Source organism: Bombyx mandarina, chromosome A1 (genome assembly GCF_030267445.1).
Source record: "Bombyx mandarina strain Sakado chromosome A1, ASM3026744v2".
In the NCBI taxonomy this organism is placed as follows: domain Eukaryota; kingdom Metazoa; phylum Arthropoda; class Insecta; order Lepidoptera; family Bombycidae; genus Bombyx; species Bombyx mandarina.
This window is the reverse complement of record NC_143234.1, coordinates 18,295,464-18,313,194: the sequence shown is the minus strand read 5'-3', so window position 1 is coordinate 18,313,194 and position 17,731 is coordinate 18,295,464. Positions and strand designations below refer to the sequence as shown.

General features: G+C 38.3%; 2 protein-coding genes across 5 annotated transcripts in view; one reads left to right on the top strand and one right to left on the bottom strand.

Annotated features, from left to right (window-relative positions):
* Positions 1-17,731, top strand: part of LOC114242736 (xibalbin-1) — a 481,172-nt gene that overhangs the window by 94,747 nt on the left and 368,694 nt on the right. The window lies entirely within an intron of this gene.
* The window catches only part of lilli (AF4/FMR2 family member lilliputian), a 313,418-nt gene that overhangs the window by 198,402 nt on the left and 97,285 nt on the right, over positions 1-17,731 (bottom strand). The window lies entirely within an intron of this gene.

The window sequence follows — 17,731 nt, the reverse complement described above, 5'->3', positions numbered from 1 at the left end:
GAGCAATCCAGTTTGATTATAGAAGTAACCTCCGATTAATTATTACAATTATACACACGATCGTACGACTTATAGGTACAGATACAAGGGCAAAAAAAAAGATAAGACCAACGAATTTTATTTAACATCACATTCATATTAATTTGGAAATCTTTCCGTCTCTTTTATATCTGGTTTTCAACCACATAACCAACCGCACGTGGTCCAATTAGATAAGCATTATAAATATTACATTAGCCATTATCGAGTTTTCGTAATATTTCAAGGCAGTAAGTACATTGCCCGAATCTATATATAAATGTAATATGTAAATGTTATATTTCCCATAATAATCCTACACTATATTGGTTAGTCATAGTAATGAGTTAATGTTTTCCTCGATTGTCATTTTGTAAGAACCGGATCGTGAAATAGGAATGTTTCGTTTATTAAACACAATCTTTATTGATATGAAACGCTTCGGCCATGATTTTACTGAGAATTTATTTCATCCCATCCCATCTTATTTCGTTTCATTTAATTTCATAACATTTTTCATATAACAGACTTTAAGAAGATATAAGACTTGGCTCAAAGGTCTCGTTACCAGATCATAATAAAAAATAAAAAAAAAAAAAACGAAACGTTTCGATTGATCAAGTCCACCGCGATACCCAATCTAATGTATGAGTAAAATAAAATAAAAATTTAATTCAATGGAAATCTACCGGAAATTTAGGTGCGGGATCTCATCAATGATAAAACCACATCCTGACAACAATTCTATCGGTTTATACAGAAGTATCAATTTCTCGAATGAAAAAAATATTCGAATTTATAGTTTAACATTATTTCGAAGAGCTATAAAAGAAACTAACGCGTAACTATAAAAACAATAAAATATGCCATTGTAACACAATAGCGCAATTTATTTATGTAAATAACGACTATGGATTCAATAAAAATTGGAAAGAATCATACACGAGCAAGCGACCACAAACTCACTCCTACACACAGATATCGACTTCATCACGTTTACTGATAAGATAATACAGTATTAGCAATATCGGTCCACGTATGTAACAACACGTCAATGATAATTCAATCACATCACAAATCACCAACTAGTTCCACGATAGTATCTATAAATTAAGTTAACAAATGAAATTCACCCTCATAATTTATTATTAAAATTGACAAATACACAGTTGGACCACCGTTGAGCATCTGACGTCCGTTCTCACTAGAGCAGGTAAATTTGCAATTGGCCCATCTCTAGAGGGTCGACAACGAATAGAAAAAAAAAATCCGAGCAATTCTGAACCTAAACAATAAAGATAAAAACATCGACGTGCACCGAAGAACAGCGAACAAGACAATTTGTACTTTACGGTCGTTGAACTTAAATAGGATATCGCTTCGCCAGTCTCCGGTATCGCGAATAAGGATGTCGGTTCCTACAAAGAAGATTCTGGAGAAAAAAAAAACTATTGGAAAGGCAAAATCGGCAAAACAAAAAAGATAGGAATCATTTGAGCAATTCATATAGTTAAATCTTTTGTTTAACGATTCCCGATCTTCAAGTTCTGTTAGCAAACAATTTATACTGAGGAATTCATGAAGGTGAATTAAACTTTTAAATTACCTGTTTTTTTTTTAGTGACGGCAGTTCATGATCGAAGACAGGTTTTTTTTATTGCTTAGATGGGTGGACGAGCTCACAGCCCACCTTATGTTAAGTGGTTACTGGAGTCCATAGACATCTACAACGTAAATACGCCACCCACATTGAGATATAAGTTCTAAGGTTTCAAGTATAGTTACGACGGCTGCCCATTCCTTCAAACCGAAACGCATTACTGTTTCACGGCAGAAATAGGCAGGGTGGTGGTATCTATCGGCAAGGACTCACAAGAGGTCCTACCACCAGTAATTACGCAAATTATAATTTTGTGGGTTTGATTTTTATTACACGATGTTATTCATTCACCGTGGAAATCAATCGTGAACATTTGTTGAGTGCGTATTTCATTGGAAAAATTGGGTGTCCACGAATCCCGCTAAAATCGCACAAAAGCACGTTGTTTTTGTCTACAAAAATAGACCAATATATTAAATAGGGCGACGCGAACGACGAAAATAAAAGCCAAAGTTAAAATTACACCAAAGCGTATTCTGTTTTGTGTTGTCTAAACGTTTGTCTATAATATACGTTGCTCCGCAGACGAGAACCTTTATACCGCACCACGTTGCCTGGTCGAATATTGATTGGGCGTCGTCACCCTTGACCTTAAACAAATTCCATTGTATAAAATCTACTTTATACTAATCGTTTAAACATTTAAGCACAACGAGTTTACGTTAAAAGTCCCGAGGGTCTCCATTCACAAAATTTCTCGGGAAGCGAACCGCCCACTTTATAAGACCGGGCGGCTTATGCGGTCTGTAATTTTGTTTTGATGAATTATCCAAAACGGCGGGATACTAATCACTGCAGATGACCGGACAACGTGATCTGTTTTAGTCCACCAATTTTAGGCGAATATGTCGAAAGAATTTTTCGAACAAAGTATGAACTTTCGGAGAAGGGTCATCGGCCGCCCGATACGCATCGACCTTGGTGGTTTTGATGTCGAAGAACTTTGTGTCATCAAACGAATAATGTTTTTTAATAAATATTTTTTCGTGATGAAAATCGCGATTGAATTCATTCAGTATTATTCTTCAACATTGTTGCTTTCAACTTTGTTCCTGGAATACGTTATTGACGTAAGTTAAGCTCTTATTTGTCAAGTTTCCGGAGGCTATAAATAATTCATTTGCTCGTATTATAATACTATTACAAAATTATGTTGAAACCTGAACGGGATTCGAAATTGAAAAAAGTGACGCAAAACAAACAATCTAAAATTCGTATTTCGTGAATTTGTAAAAACTAGTGGACCCCTGGTAGTCGAAATTCGACTATAATTAATTGAAATTATAAGTTTGTACACTATTATGATTCTATTGTCAAAGACTACGAGTATTATACTTCTATAATCACTGATTCCGCCAAGACTACATTTTAGACAAATATTAAAAAGACAAACAATATTTAATCTATTCTCAATTTGACCACAGACTATAAGCATTAACTAAAGTTTTACAATAAACAAATAGTATGCATGCGCGTGTGTGTCAAATACATGGTTGTGTTTAATGTTTTTATTTTATTGATTTAATCTATTTTTTATGCATAATTTAAAAATATATTAACTTTCTGTACTCCTCTATATTCACTGTAAGTGTGAGAAATTTCATACTCCTCCGTCCGCGCAATTTTCGTAAAAACGGGTACAAAGTTTTTGCTTCACGTATATAGATACTACTTTTTATACTAACTATAGAGTGCGGCAATACATCGCAAGTCTCATTAGCGATGTACCGTGTTGTGGTTAGGGTACGATGGAGCACACGTTTCAAAAGCTAATACCAGACAGATATGCCTATGTTATGATCCTAGTTAGACCGTAATGTTCATTTTGAAAGAAGTCTAGCGCATGATTGTACTTTAGGCTTTATGGCCGTGATTGCATAAGTAAAATTTTCTAGAAATTACTAGCCGAAGAATTTTTTCAGGTTATCATTCATCTGCATCATATTAACGTTACGTAGATCTAAGTTTTCATATTACAAGCTATATCACTATTATAGTATGAAACAAAGTCGCTTTCTCTGTCCCTATATCCCTATATAAGCTTAAATCTTTAAAACTACGCAACGGATTTTGATGCGGTTTTTTTTAATAGCTAGAGTGATTGAAGAGGAAGATTTTTTATGGATAATAACATCCATTAAATAGTGGAGAAATCAATAATAAATTACAGTTTCTGAAGCGAAGCGAGGGCGGGTCGCTAGTGTACAATAAAACTTCGTACATTTTTTTTAATAGCTAAAAACACTTTACTTATCTCGTGAATACCTGTACTTCAAACCTACAGTCCAGTCATCGTAACAAAGCACTTCATGCAATAAGTTTTAGCACCATACCTAAGTGCTCGATACAATAATCTGTCGTTAGTGCATCAGAGCAACGAAGCCAGTACATCCCTGCCCCTACCACGCCACGACGAGTGAATCGCACCTTCACTTAACACACGAGCGTGATGTACTTCGGTAATTTCATATTCCACTACTGGAAGTGTCATTAAGAAGCGCGCCGGTGCAACGGTTCGCTGAGGAAATTGCGAGATAGGGTCTCGATTTAGGATACGTTATTCCGATTGGATTTGTTTATGAAATTGAATGAGAATCGATTTATGCGATACTAGTCTGGCTATACAATGTGCGACACGATCAGAGAATCTAAATCGATAAGCCGGCTACAGTATAGGCTTATAGAAATTATGGCTAAGCGACTCCTCCTAAAGCGACTATTATTACAACTCCTTCATAAGTCCGTCCGCACTAGTTGCCATTACAGACTGGTAGTATCTACTATTGACGGACTGACCCGTGCGGGCTTACAACATGCTTTACCACTGGTACTCAAAATAGGATTCGGGGGACAATTTTATGAGATATTATGGGAAATAATCATTGCCATTATATGACTCATCCACGACATGTTTAAAAGTAGACTTTGCCTTAAATTTATGACATTTACGGACTCTGTAAGTTCTATTTTAGTATATATTAGAATACATTTATACTTCTACCCTTCTACATTAATAAACCTTCTCCGCCAACGAATATTACTGAAGTATAAAAAGCAAACGTCATATATTTCGTGAATAACAAGCCAATCTTTTATCTATTAACCCAATAAAATAATGTGGCCTACATTTTTTAGTGATCTGAAGACGTCAGCGTGTCATAAAAAGTTTAATGACACTCCCGTTCCAAAAATTAACATATTATTATTAAATCTCTACGTTACGTTTTGTTGATACCAGTAGCAGACCGTGGTGCTACAAACTGGCTTTAAAAATTAATTATATTAGACAATTAGTGATGACACACCCTGTATGCCAAAACGGTAAGAAAACCGTCTAACCAATTTCTGGTCGCAAAACATCGGTTTTAATAATTGGACAATCTAAATTTAATACAGTTTTGAGACTTTGATCTCATATCTCAAGGTGAAGAACGGTATTCTTGTTGTGATGACTATGCTTCGCCTCAGGAACTACTCAATAATAGTCCTCCTAAAAGTCTGCCGTCTATAGCATTTTAATTCTTATTAATTTTATAACGGTCATATACTATGCTTAGTAAACGTTTTTTTTTTATTTACGTCAAAAACAATACATGAATTGATTAAAACACAGATTTATTTAAATAATACGAACGATTCTATTAATAGAGCCAGTACAATCCTAATTTGCTGATTATAAAGCCCATTAAAGAAGTTTATATTTTTAATTTCGGGCCTCACTAATTAGGTAATGCGTCAGTGACTCGGGTGAATGACCTTAACATCGAATGATAATCATCCTGTGATATAATGTTAAATTTTAAGAACGTCTCAACAGTTTATTGTATTCTATCGTTTATTCGTATATCTAAACGTGGCCAGTTAGCGAATTAAATATGTTTTTGGAACGAAGCTCCTTATTGGACGATGTGGAGGGGTACCCTAACCGGGAAAAAACGTCCGTAACGTAAGATTTTTATTATTTATATATAGTCTCAGTATGATGGCTATACGGTGTCTAATGTATAGTCTACGTGATGACGGTTATTATGATTTCTTTGATAGAACATAATTAGGCTTAATTATTTTTATTCATATAAATAGCTGCTTCTTTGTATATTATTATTATACATTTTTTATAAATCATTGTGAATAAAATAAAGTTGATAACTTTGTAAAGTAGTTTTTATTTTATTTTTATCAATAAAAAAATCATAACAAAAAATGTATACCCTAATAATTATTTTCTTTATACCTCGAATAGAACTTAAAATTAATATTTTTATAATAAGGAACTTCGTTCCCTATTACCTATTATACCACGACACCACACATTTAGTTTTTACAAAACAAATATGGGAAACGAATTCAATAAGATAATTAATTTCGGCGTTCAGCGTAAGAAATTCTTATGAAATTTATCACGTTTGAAAACATAATGTAACATAATGTCAGTAGTAAACTATCCTACAGCACTATATGGATAAAAATAATTATTATCAAGGTCTTTTTTTATTTTATTTTTTGCCCTTGTAGGCAGACGAGCATACGGCCCACTTGATGGCGAGTGGTTACCGTCGCCCATGGACTTCAGCAATGCCAAGCCAAAGCAGAGCCAAGCCGCTTAATACTCTCCACAAGCCTCCTTTGAAGAAGGACATGTCATAGCGCTCGGGAAACACCGTGGAGGGGAGCTCATTCCATAGCCGGATGGTACGTGGCAAAAAAGATATCTGGAAACGCACTGTGGATGACCGCAGTGGCTCCAGGTAGTATGGATGAACTCTACTCCGGTGGCGGGCGGTGCGATGGTAAAAACGAGATGCCGGTATCATCTCGAACAATTCCCCAGAGCACTCCCCATGGAACATGCGGTACAAAATATAGAGGTAACCGAAGTCCCTTCGCAGACCCAGAGGTTACAACGTGAACGTGACGATCCAAGAAATCCCAATTGTATATAGGTATATACCATTAGACTGTTCCAGTCATTGAATCGGAACGCAGACTGCTTCGCGCGCCAAATGTAGGGAAGCTCGCGACTGGAATCACTTATTGTCGATCCGTCAATAGTTGAATACTAAAATTCGAACAAAACATAAAAAAAAACGTAAGTATGTACGTTTGTGATTTATTTCCAATAATATAACATCATTCCTTTGTGAGACGCGTTTCAAAGAAGTTTCTTTGTCCTCAGAAACTACTGAGGATGGTACTTAGAATGCTTTATTACGTAGTATTTTACTTCAAGGATGAAAACAAAAAGAATAACAAGGATTATGGCTTAAGTGATTTTAATAACCGAAGTTCTTTTTATATGTATGATATATGTTTTTTTTATTGTTTAGATAGGTGGACGACCTCATAGCGTACCTGGTGCTAAGTGGTTACTGGAACCCGTAGACATCTACAACGTAAATGCGCCACCCACCTTGAGATATAAGTTCTAAGGTCTCAATATAGTTACAATGGCTGCCTCACCCTTCAAACCGAAACGCATTACTGCTTCACGGCAGAAATAGGCAGGGCGGTGGTACCTACCGGCGCGGACTCACAAGAGGTCCTACCAACTGTAATTACGCAAATTATAATTTTGCGGGTTTCATTCATTTAATTCATGCTTGTGGGTGCCTTGTACGCTCGTAGCCGTGTGCCCCACCATTTTGCCATTTCTACCGAGAAGCAGTCGCAGGTTCCAGTTTAATTGGTGGCACTATCGTTGCTCAACGCGATTAAGACGACTTCGCTTCGGAAGGTGGTTGGCCCCGATCCATTATCGGTGCTTTTAGGCATTCGAAGCACCTAATGCTCCTCGAGCCCGTCGAATGCGGCGAAGAGTTCGGCGAGTAAATTAACCCACAGGCACATCCCACTGAGTTTCTCGCCGGATTTTCTCAGTGGGTCGCGCTTCCGATCTGGTGGTTGATACTGTGAAGCACTGCTCTTACTAAGACTAGTGTTAGCAAATTCACCAGGCTGAGCCCTGTGAGGTGGCCTACTCGCTCGGTGAAGCTGTTATAATCCCTTGTTGCTATCTTACCAGTTCGGCTAAATAAAAGGTGGATGGCAGCATCTACGTTATAATGTCACTGCATCCATTTTACAATGTTTGTCTGTATGTGACATTAAACTAGTCTTAATGATAGAAATGTTTTAGAACTCTATAAATCCGTTGAGAACTCTTTACTTATTGAATTACGGGCGTGCAAAAGAGATTGCCAATAAAGCAACCCAATCATCCTCTTCGCGGTCTAGCCACAAATACTGTAACAATTTAAAAAAAAAATTAACCTCATGATCCTGGTCTGTGTTTTAGGTTTCAACGTATTGCAAATTACTATATTGTTTAATTAGTCCTTGACACGAGTGCAAATTCCTAAGTCGATTGGAAGCTCGTAAGTTTGTGAAAATTGCCACGAAAGAGTCCATTATAGAGACACACACAGGTCAAGTCATTATCAAACCGTGTTAAAAACATTAATTTTATTTACATTTGAATTTCGATTCTGTCATTCTTGTAATATGAATGTTAATAATATGAATGTTCGCTGTGTTTTCACATTATTAATCCTTGTCAAATATTCTTGTAACTTGTAATAAATTAACACACACTTCAGTTATAAATGTTGATAATATAAATATAATAGAGAGAAAAAAAGAAGTTTTCTTGTAACAACATTTGTGGCCAGACTAAGTATTAACCCATCTTTAAAATGTTAATTACTTCTTCAATTTACAACTAATTACGTCGCTGTTTTCACAAAAAGACTTCGCAATAATGATACTTGCTTTTGCGTGCAAAAAAAATATGTTTGTAACATATTAAACATCTATATGGCCGGGCCAAATAGTATCAGAGTATTCAGTGGTTATGTCAATAAGCAAATTTTATTAATAACTTTTCTATTTTATTGATAAGCGTTGACGGAGACACAAGGCTGAATTGTATTAATAGAAAAAAGCCTCTTCTTCTTTTTCTTCTTGCTTCGGTTTCCTCAATACTGAGTCGTGACAACCTCCTCGCAACAAGAGTTTATCGCGGACCATTCCACGCCATTTGCCTCTATCTGCCGCCGAGTGTAGAGCATCGTGAACTGTGCTGTCGAGGGTAGTGCGGATCTGGTCAGTCCAACGTGTCGGGCCTCTACCGCGTGGTCTTCTTCCGTTCACCTTGCCAGTCACCATTAGCTTCTCTAACCTTCAAATAGGAACTCTTTCGCTGCAGAAATAGAGAGATCAACTACGCAACTAACACAGGACAAAATAAGTGATTACGTGTTCCGGGTACTGTCATTATTTCGATGCAGCTTCGACCCTCGTGCCGCGGAAGGTGGGCGGTGAAACTCACAATGACTTCATTTTCCAATTGAAACTAATAAAAACATCACTAAATTGCGCAATATTACATACGTCGCATTGCACATGATATTGCAGGCACATCCCATTACTTGTTATGGTATGTTAAATATAGCTTGATACGAGTTGGTGGTATGATATTTCTGGGGTTAGGTCAGAAGCTGGGAAAAAAAAATTATTTTGTAATGCTGTTGAAAATACCTAATTTATTTTTAATCGACAATGGTATTAAACTTGTTTTTTTTTTATAAAGTTAAGGTTCGAAGGTACGAAAATTAACTTAGAAAATACAAATAATTCTAGTATTTTCTTCGGTTTTCACGAGTGTTAGACACAATTAAAATTATTTTTATTGTTTAACTAGCGACCCGCCCTCGCTTCGCTTCGGAAACATTAAAACACACATGAAAACAAAAAAAATAATTTTTTTTTTAAAAAAAAGTAGCCTATGTTCATCAGGGACAATGTCGGCTTCTAATGGAAAAAGAATTTTTCAAATAGGTCCAGTAGTTTCGGAGCCTATTCGAAACAAACAAACAAACAAATCTTTCCTCTTTATAATATTAGTATAGATCTTCGGTTTTTATTATCCATCGTTGTCACGGACTGAACCAATTTTGAATTTTATTCTGTTAAAAGATACTTTTTAAATATTTCGAAAACAAAATCTTGTCAACCGGATCATCAATAAATAATTTGTAATTTCACGTGTTAGGATAATGATAGGCTTACAACATGAGTATTCTTTTGTTTGACTTCATTGTCCACGACTCGGTGGCGAGACACAATATGTAAACGAACGTAACTAACTATGTATAAACAAAATCCTACAAAGGCGCTGTGAAGACTATAAAGGTAAGCTGTGTGTATTATTCACAGCTAGCGTACATTTTATATGACATAAAACGAAACGATTTTCAGTTATCTCGATCGGAAAATTTATTATTATTTTAATACATTAAATAAAATAAATAAAATAATTAAAACTTACGTAAAATCCCTATGCAGCATGATAAGAGGGCACGCTCCGTCGACCGGTAATGTGGGATAAGAACAAAAGAATAACATGAATTAAAAAAACTGTCACATTTTTTTTTTCCTACCTAATCGTTGGTAGACTAAGGGGCTATTCCAACTTCGCACGGACCGGTAGTGATCTCACGGGCTTAACCTGAGAGAATTGCTAACACTAACTTCTAGTATATATAGATAAATAAATATTATATAAATAGCGCTATACAAATTGGAGTCTTATGCAATCTTTTTTTTTCTTACCTAAGCTGATTGGCCTTCTTGAGAGGCTATGTCAGCGTAACCTGACTAGTAGGTGAGCTCACGGGGCTCAAACCTGACGAAGTTTGCTAACACTGACTCTAGTAAGAGCAGTGCTTCGCTGAATCTACTACCGAATCGGAAACGCGACCCACTGAGAATATGCGGCGAAAAACCCGGACGGATGAAAACTGTCACATTTCGTGTTCCAATTAGACACGAGTCCTTTTTTTTTTGGTACATAGAAGATGTTCAGTGTTTTCGCGAGTCGTTTTTAAACGACACCACGGAATCTATTAAGTGTTCGAAAGGTCAACCAATTGAAAGGCAAATATATAAATGTGTGATTATATAAAAAAAGTCCTTTAATTCATGTTTTCTTATTTGGTACATTAAAATTCATATGTTAATGATCGAAAAGTGTAAGGATCGTGTACATCAAAACTATTGTATCTTCGTTGTTTTAATATTTGTTTTAAGAAAAAAAAAAAAAAAAAAAAAAACTTCTTTTTCGTTTCCGTTTCCACGACACTTGAAACTCCTCCGTTCAACCAATTTCAAGGAAATCTCTTGGTTATACTCAAGATTATTCTTCATGTAAGGTAGGTTGGCAAGGAAAGTAAGAAAACGTAAAAAAAAGGTAAGTAAGGAAGCCACAGTCAAACTAAAAGTGATTCGTGACTTATTGTCACTTATGATATTTTCATGAGTTGTGCTAAGTGGTCCTTTTGGGCCGGAATCAATCTTGGGTTACAAATATTTACAAATAACACTACGATAAAAAAAAAACATTATCGTGGACTATATAAGAATTTTGATCTGAATCTCCGGGAGACAATTCGTAATACAAGTTTCTAATCTAAGCTATTCATACGATTGGCGAGTATCAACGTCACAATACATTTATATGTTTACAAACTTTCCGATACCGTGTGTGCCCCAGTCTTCGATTGCTTATAACATAGCAACGCGGGACCGGCGTGGCGTCGACGCTGATGACCCGCTCGTTTGCTATATAACTTACTATTCTTCAATCGCAGTTTATCAGTATTCACCGATCGGATGCACCAAACGATCCAACTTATATTAGTATACCGACAAAACTGAATGTTCTTCGTAAAAATAACGTGTATTGATTTGATTTTCTTGTGATTTTTGTCGTTATTACATTGTTTCTGCTATTCGCCGGCAGATGTCGCTACAAGATGAATATTTTAATATAATAAAAAATAGCAGACATTAATGTGGTTTGACCTTTTAAATTGGCGAGGCGTGTCGACCGAAAAGCTCCGAGGTGGTGGGCACAACTCCATTAACGTAAGGGGACTTCCGATCACTACTAATTAATTACTATCAGCTTTATTTTTACTTTTCCAATTCTTCAGAATGATCAAAGTAGGTTACCTGTAAGTGAACTTCCGATATTATTATACGAAGTTTACAATTCTCGCGAGCTGACTGTAACTTATGCATTTTCAAACCAACGATACGCCTTTAAAGAACAATCTGGAAAAAAAAAATAAAAAAAAATCCGACCACGGCACTGAGATCACAGTGGCGCCTTACTTTTTTTATTCATTTTAACGGTTCGTGTCAACGTTGAATACTGTTTTAGAAATTCATAAAAAATAATAATAATGGAGTATTTTTTTTGTACTATTAGAATGTTAGATCAACATTTAGGTCCGTATATCAGCTCGCTAAGATAAAACAATCTATTTCGTTTTTGCCACCAACCGTTGTTCCTAGATCTCAGGAAGTGTAGAGTGTCTTATTATAGTCACCGGCATCGACATTGTGAATATGTTCGATTACCACTACCAAGCGAAGCTGCATTAACGTATATTTAGAAGAATAATTGAAACAACAACAGTAGGCAGCGGCTTGGCTCTGCCCCTGGCATTGCTTAAGTCCATGGGCGACGGTAATCACTCACCATCAGGTGGGCCGTATGCTCGTATGACTACAAGGGCAATAAAAAAAAAAACAATCTTTTTTTTACCCATAACTAGGGTTGCAAAATGTCCCGGGGCGGCGCGGCGACGGGATTAACTCTGTCCCGTATTCGAACCGTACGATTATAATTGTGTTGATTTTTATAGATATGTTAAAACCGATTAAAATTGACTTGCTCCTCAGAGATATATCTATAATTTTGTTTTTTATTTGTCCCGGGTAAAAAACTAAGTTCCCGTATTTTTTGGCTATTTAAGCATTTGGACTTTATAGGCTGAAAAAAAAACTAGCAACCCTACCCATACCTGACACCCTGCGCTCCGATACCTTTTAGAACTTTGATGTTTTGTTCTGTGTTTTTTGGAATTACTTGTGCGTGATCATACCAGTACTCTGTGGTTTACGAAGCCACTCAAATTATGAAATGCATCAACTCTACGAATAATTCAAATTATTGCGACGTAAATTGTTTGATTCATCGTTTTTCGTCGTACCTACTCCTTTCAGTATTGGATTTCAAGTTCTATCTCGGAGGTTTTTTAATGAACTACCCTCGTCTTTGCGTCTAGTTCTTTGGCGTGGCCTTGTCTAAAGGCGTACCCAAGAGAATATTAATTAGTTGCGTGGTTACCATACTTGATTTTTTTTTTGTCTAACTTATAATATCCCGCACCGAAACTACTTGATCTAGCACAGCTAGTAACTAATTTTATAATCGTTTGTTTTAAAATATGAATCAATTATTATTTCTTCTTTAGTTTGTATTCTTTGAGACAAGAGCTCGATGTCTCAATCGTCTTGAAAGCTGTCTGGCCATTCGAATAAGAACGCATATTTATGCTGCAGGAGTTTCTCGCTGGATTTTCTCAGTGGGTCGCATTTCCGATCCGGTGGTAGATTCTACGAAGCACAACTCATGCTAGCTCACCTACTAATTCGGCGAATCTAGAATAACCCCTCGAGGTTACTAGAATAGGTAGAAAAAAAAAGCGGAAATAGGAGGTCAGACAGGATTACATTACGCTTTACCACCAGTAATTACGCAAATCATAAATATTTAGGGTTGAATTTTCATTAAAGGATTGTTATTCGTTTATCGTAAAAGTCGTTCAACACACCCGTTGAATACGTACATACGTATTTCCTTAGAAATATTATAGTACCTGCCTGACTGCGGGATTTGAACACCCGGTGTTTAACACCTGCACAGTCGCATCGCCTGACACGAGTGCACCGGGCGCCATATCCTTTAGGCCACGACGACTTCATGCGACTTTTGCGTGCTAATCGCGAAGGATGTGCTTTAAGTGATTTATTGAGATAAGCTTGGACTAAAATGTGAAAGTACTTACATTTGAATTTGAATAACAAACCAAAATTGTGCATGGAAAAAATATGCACATATTATGAAAGATGTAAATATTTATAATCTTAATGTCCCCCAATTGAGGCTTATTGTTACTAAAACAAAAGGTTATAAATTCGAGGTTGATCCTAACCAAACTCCCAAATACAACGAGTTTAATTTTTCCTAAATTCGTATCATACGCAGTCCATGTCTTGTATCCCTGGTACTGGGCAACGTTATTACCGACGGTGACAACTAGTGATCAGATAGGACGAGGGCTCGTTTGCTTTCACAAGCAAAAAAATATCTCATGTTACTGCACATCTTTGGCATTTCACCATTATTAAAAAAAAGAATCTTTCCGCTTGATGAATAAATAGAGAGTACTCTTACTAATTGGAGAGCAATTTAATAATCCTTGGACAATGACGACTTGACCAGACAGACGTAACAACATTTTATCCCAACCATTTTATTGTGTACGTAACAGTATTGATGTGTAATAGGTCACGCAGAAATCTTTCATACATTTCGGGATTCAACCTCGAGTCAGTCCAGAACCTTTTGTGTTATTACTTCGTTTTATATTTTGTTGTTTTATCGACTTTTTATTGCGTTCCTCTATGGGCCTACATCCTCGTGGAAATCATTGTTCAGATTCGAATAAATTATGCTTGTAAAGCAAAGGTAATCTCGTAAAAGTAAACTGTAACTTTTTAACTAACTGTTTCCATTTTCATTGAATTCCGATAAAAAGGTTGTGTTGATACCGAGGCTCCTCAACAAAACGATACTAATTCCGCCACCTATCTAGAAACGTGAGGGCAGTGTCCTTAATTGCATCGTGATAGACGTAATTAACATTAGGAATAAATAAACACCGGTACGAGCTTGCGATCCCTACCACGAAAACTTAGTTTGTTAGAAATTAGGGAAGTAGGTTACTGCTCTAATCTCACGGACAGCTATCCGCATCTGGGAACACGAGAAGAAATTTGTTTTTGTACCATATTGTCCATGGTTCCCTGGACGGCGGATCAGACAAACGCATCATCCCTGGAAGAACTAGGCGTCTCCTCAAGACTCTCCACCATTTGCGTACGTAGGGTCTTAGAATTTTTCGGCCACGTTGCGAGGAATACGGGTGACAGTCTCGAAATACTTCTCATCATCGGCAAAGTGGAAGGAAAGAGGCCTAGGGGGCGTAGTCCCCTGGTCGCTGGTCGGATCAGATTAAGAAGACTTTGGAATCATGCACCAATGTCGCTATCCACTGCGCGGAGGACAGAAGTAAATGGAGGAACATAGTCCTAACAAGGGTACTTCGTAAAGGTCACGACCCTCAGCACTGAGGAATACGACGCACGGAGTAGGTGTCCATGGTGACTGTATTAAGGAATTATTTTAGAGGACGAAAAATGACGGTGAAATAAAACTTCAATCGAGTGATGGAAATGTAGCCCACGGAGTTTCTCGCCGGATCTTCTTACTGAGTCGCGATTTCGCTCCGGTGGTAGACTTTGCGAAGCACTGCTCTTGCTAGGGCTAGTGTTAGCAAATTCTCTCAGGCTGAGCTCACCTACCCGTCCAAGCGTAGCTAGAATCGCCGCATAGGCTACCAGTGAATAGGTAGGGGAAAAAAGATGGAATTGTAGCAGCAGTGCCCTAAGGAGGCCAAGATTCAAATATACAACATTTTTAGATTAGTAATCGGAAAATCAATCTTTATTGTTTAATATTCTTCCGAAACCATTAAGTAAGCACTTTAATAAACCAGAGACTGACGATCTTTTAAACTTGGCAACACGGAAGCGTATTAAATGACAATTTGCTAAAGGATTAAGTAGTTCTCAAGTAACGTTAGTGACTATATAAGCAAACGAAAAAAGTTGGCAAGGCCCGCGTGGTGCTCACAGCGATGGAGACACATAAATGTCGCATCGTAAACTGATTTACGTTCACATTCTAAATTATAAACTCGAAACTAAGGGAACGTCAAATAGCTACCAGTTAAACTTTACATAAAATGAAACCTTGTTGTGGCGAGGCTTTGAGGGGAGGCCTATCTTCAGCAGTGGACGTCTGTGGGCTGGAAGATAGAAGATAGAAACCTTACATCGCGGCGTTCAAACAACGTATTAACGTTATGTTTTCCGTTTCAGCCCACCGAGTTTTTCGTCGGATCTTCTCAGTGGGTCGCGTTTCCGATTCGGTAGTAGATTCAGCGAAGCACTGCTCTTGCTAGGGCCAGTGTTAGCAACACTCCCGGTTAGAGCCCCGTGAGCTCACCTACACGTCAAGGAGAAGCTGAAATAGCCTCTCAAGGCAATCAGCATAGGTAGGAGACAAAAAAATATTTTCACGTAAACTGTGGTAGATATTTAAACCAGTTTCCCAATTAATAATAATGTCACGTACAATTACACGAGCATTTCTATAGGCGTTTCGAATACTAACTTTAAATTGTTATCTCCCAAAAATCGAGCATAGTTTACGTTTATGGTTTACGTTTATATTTCCGATTTCACTAATCGTGAAGACGAATTCCATAGTCAAAGAAACTTTAAGACGATACTAGTTAAAACGCCTTGTACCTAAATAAACGTGACCAATGAACTTATTATTATTTTCTACAAATTAGATACAATTATACAATTTTTAAAAAACATTATACAAGAAATTGATTTCCGCTGATGGCAGTGTCTACGACACAGGCCACTGTGGGGAATATATACGACGCAAGGAAGATCTTCCATCGAACGGCTGATATTGCTCGATAGACCGACTGTCCGAATGTTGTTGTTCGGAACTGGTATATATGCAAGCTTATCTTGAAAATGTCATAACCGAAAATCAGGCATCAGTCAAATATCTTGCGTTGTGTGATTACTACCGCCACAGCCAAAAGCAGTATGGACTCCAGAGTGAGAAACCTCCTCACAATACGCGCCGTATTAAGGGTAACTGCCTTGCCACATGGCAGTAGTCTCCTGGGCTAGGTCTAAATATTTTAATTTGTCCTTTTCTGCCTTCACGAGGTTCAATAAAGAATGGTGATATCAACTAACACTGCTCGACTGCCCCGCTTTCGCGGAGCAGCGCCGCGTCCTCGTTGCAAAAATAGGACCGGACTTGTCGCTTCCGACCGTCGTGGCTACGATGCTCGGCAGCGACGAGTCCTGGCAGGCGATGCTCGACTTCTGCGAGTCCACCATCTCGCAGAAGGAGGCGGCGGAACGGGAGAGGGAGAGCTCTTCTTCCCTCTCGGCGCCGTGCCGCCGCCGTCGAGCCGGGGTTCGGAGGAGGGCGTTTGTCCAGCTCCAGCCCCTATGAGGAGGCAGTCTCCTCCCGGTGATGGTCACGGGGCGACCTAAGGGGGTTGAGGCTGCGCCGCACGCTACCGTCACTCTAGCGCGCTGGCACCAGGAGGACGGGACGGCGCGTCGGCGGCTGCGGACTGCGATGCGGTCCGCATTTTCGTCGTCGCTGTCGTCGCCGAACATACTGTTGAAGAGCAACCCGGTCGGCGGTGTATCGCGTTCCGACCCGGCAGGCTGGTTCTGGCCCAGTGGGGTATCCCGGAACACCAGCGGCACCGCCCGGGCGGCCTGGTAGGGCCGCCGTACCGCGGAGACAGACGTCGTTGGTCGTCGACTATCGCCTCGACGACCCGTCGGTCGGGCGTCCTCGGGGTGGCGCCGCGTGTCTGGTTGTAGTGTTGACCGCGGGAACCCCCCTACTCTGAACGGGTTCTGACCCCGGATGGAGATCGGACGTCGGGTGTAAGAGTGCAGGGGAGTCGTTTAGTGGGTGGGCCCTAAAATCCTTGGGCCCGCGATCTGCTCTCAACACCTGCAGATCGTTGAGTCTCACATACCCCGCGCGCCCCCTAGGCGCGGGGACCTCGTAGGAGGTTCGGCCCCCGGCCCGAAAAAAAAAAAAAAAAAAAAAAAAATGGTAATAAGGTACAGTTGTATCAAGAAAACCATATTTCAGAGCAAGCTGTTCATGGATAATTTTAGCCATTATTGTTATTATTATTATTAAGATAATTTCATCATTCGAATTCAAACTATAAGCCTTTAGTGGTTAGTGATAAAATAAATTACACCTGTAAATGATCGATTAAACCGTGAAAGTGT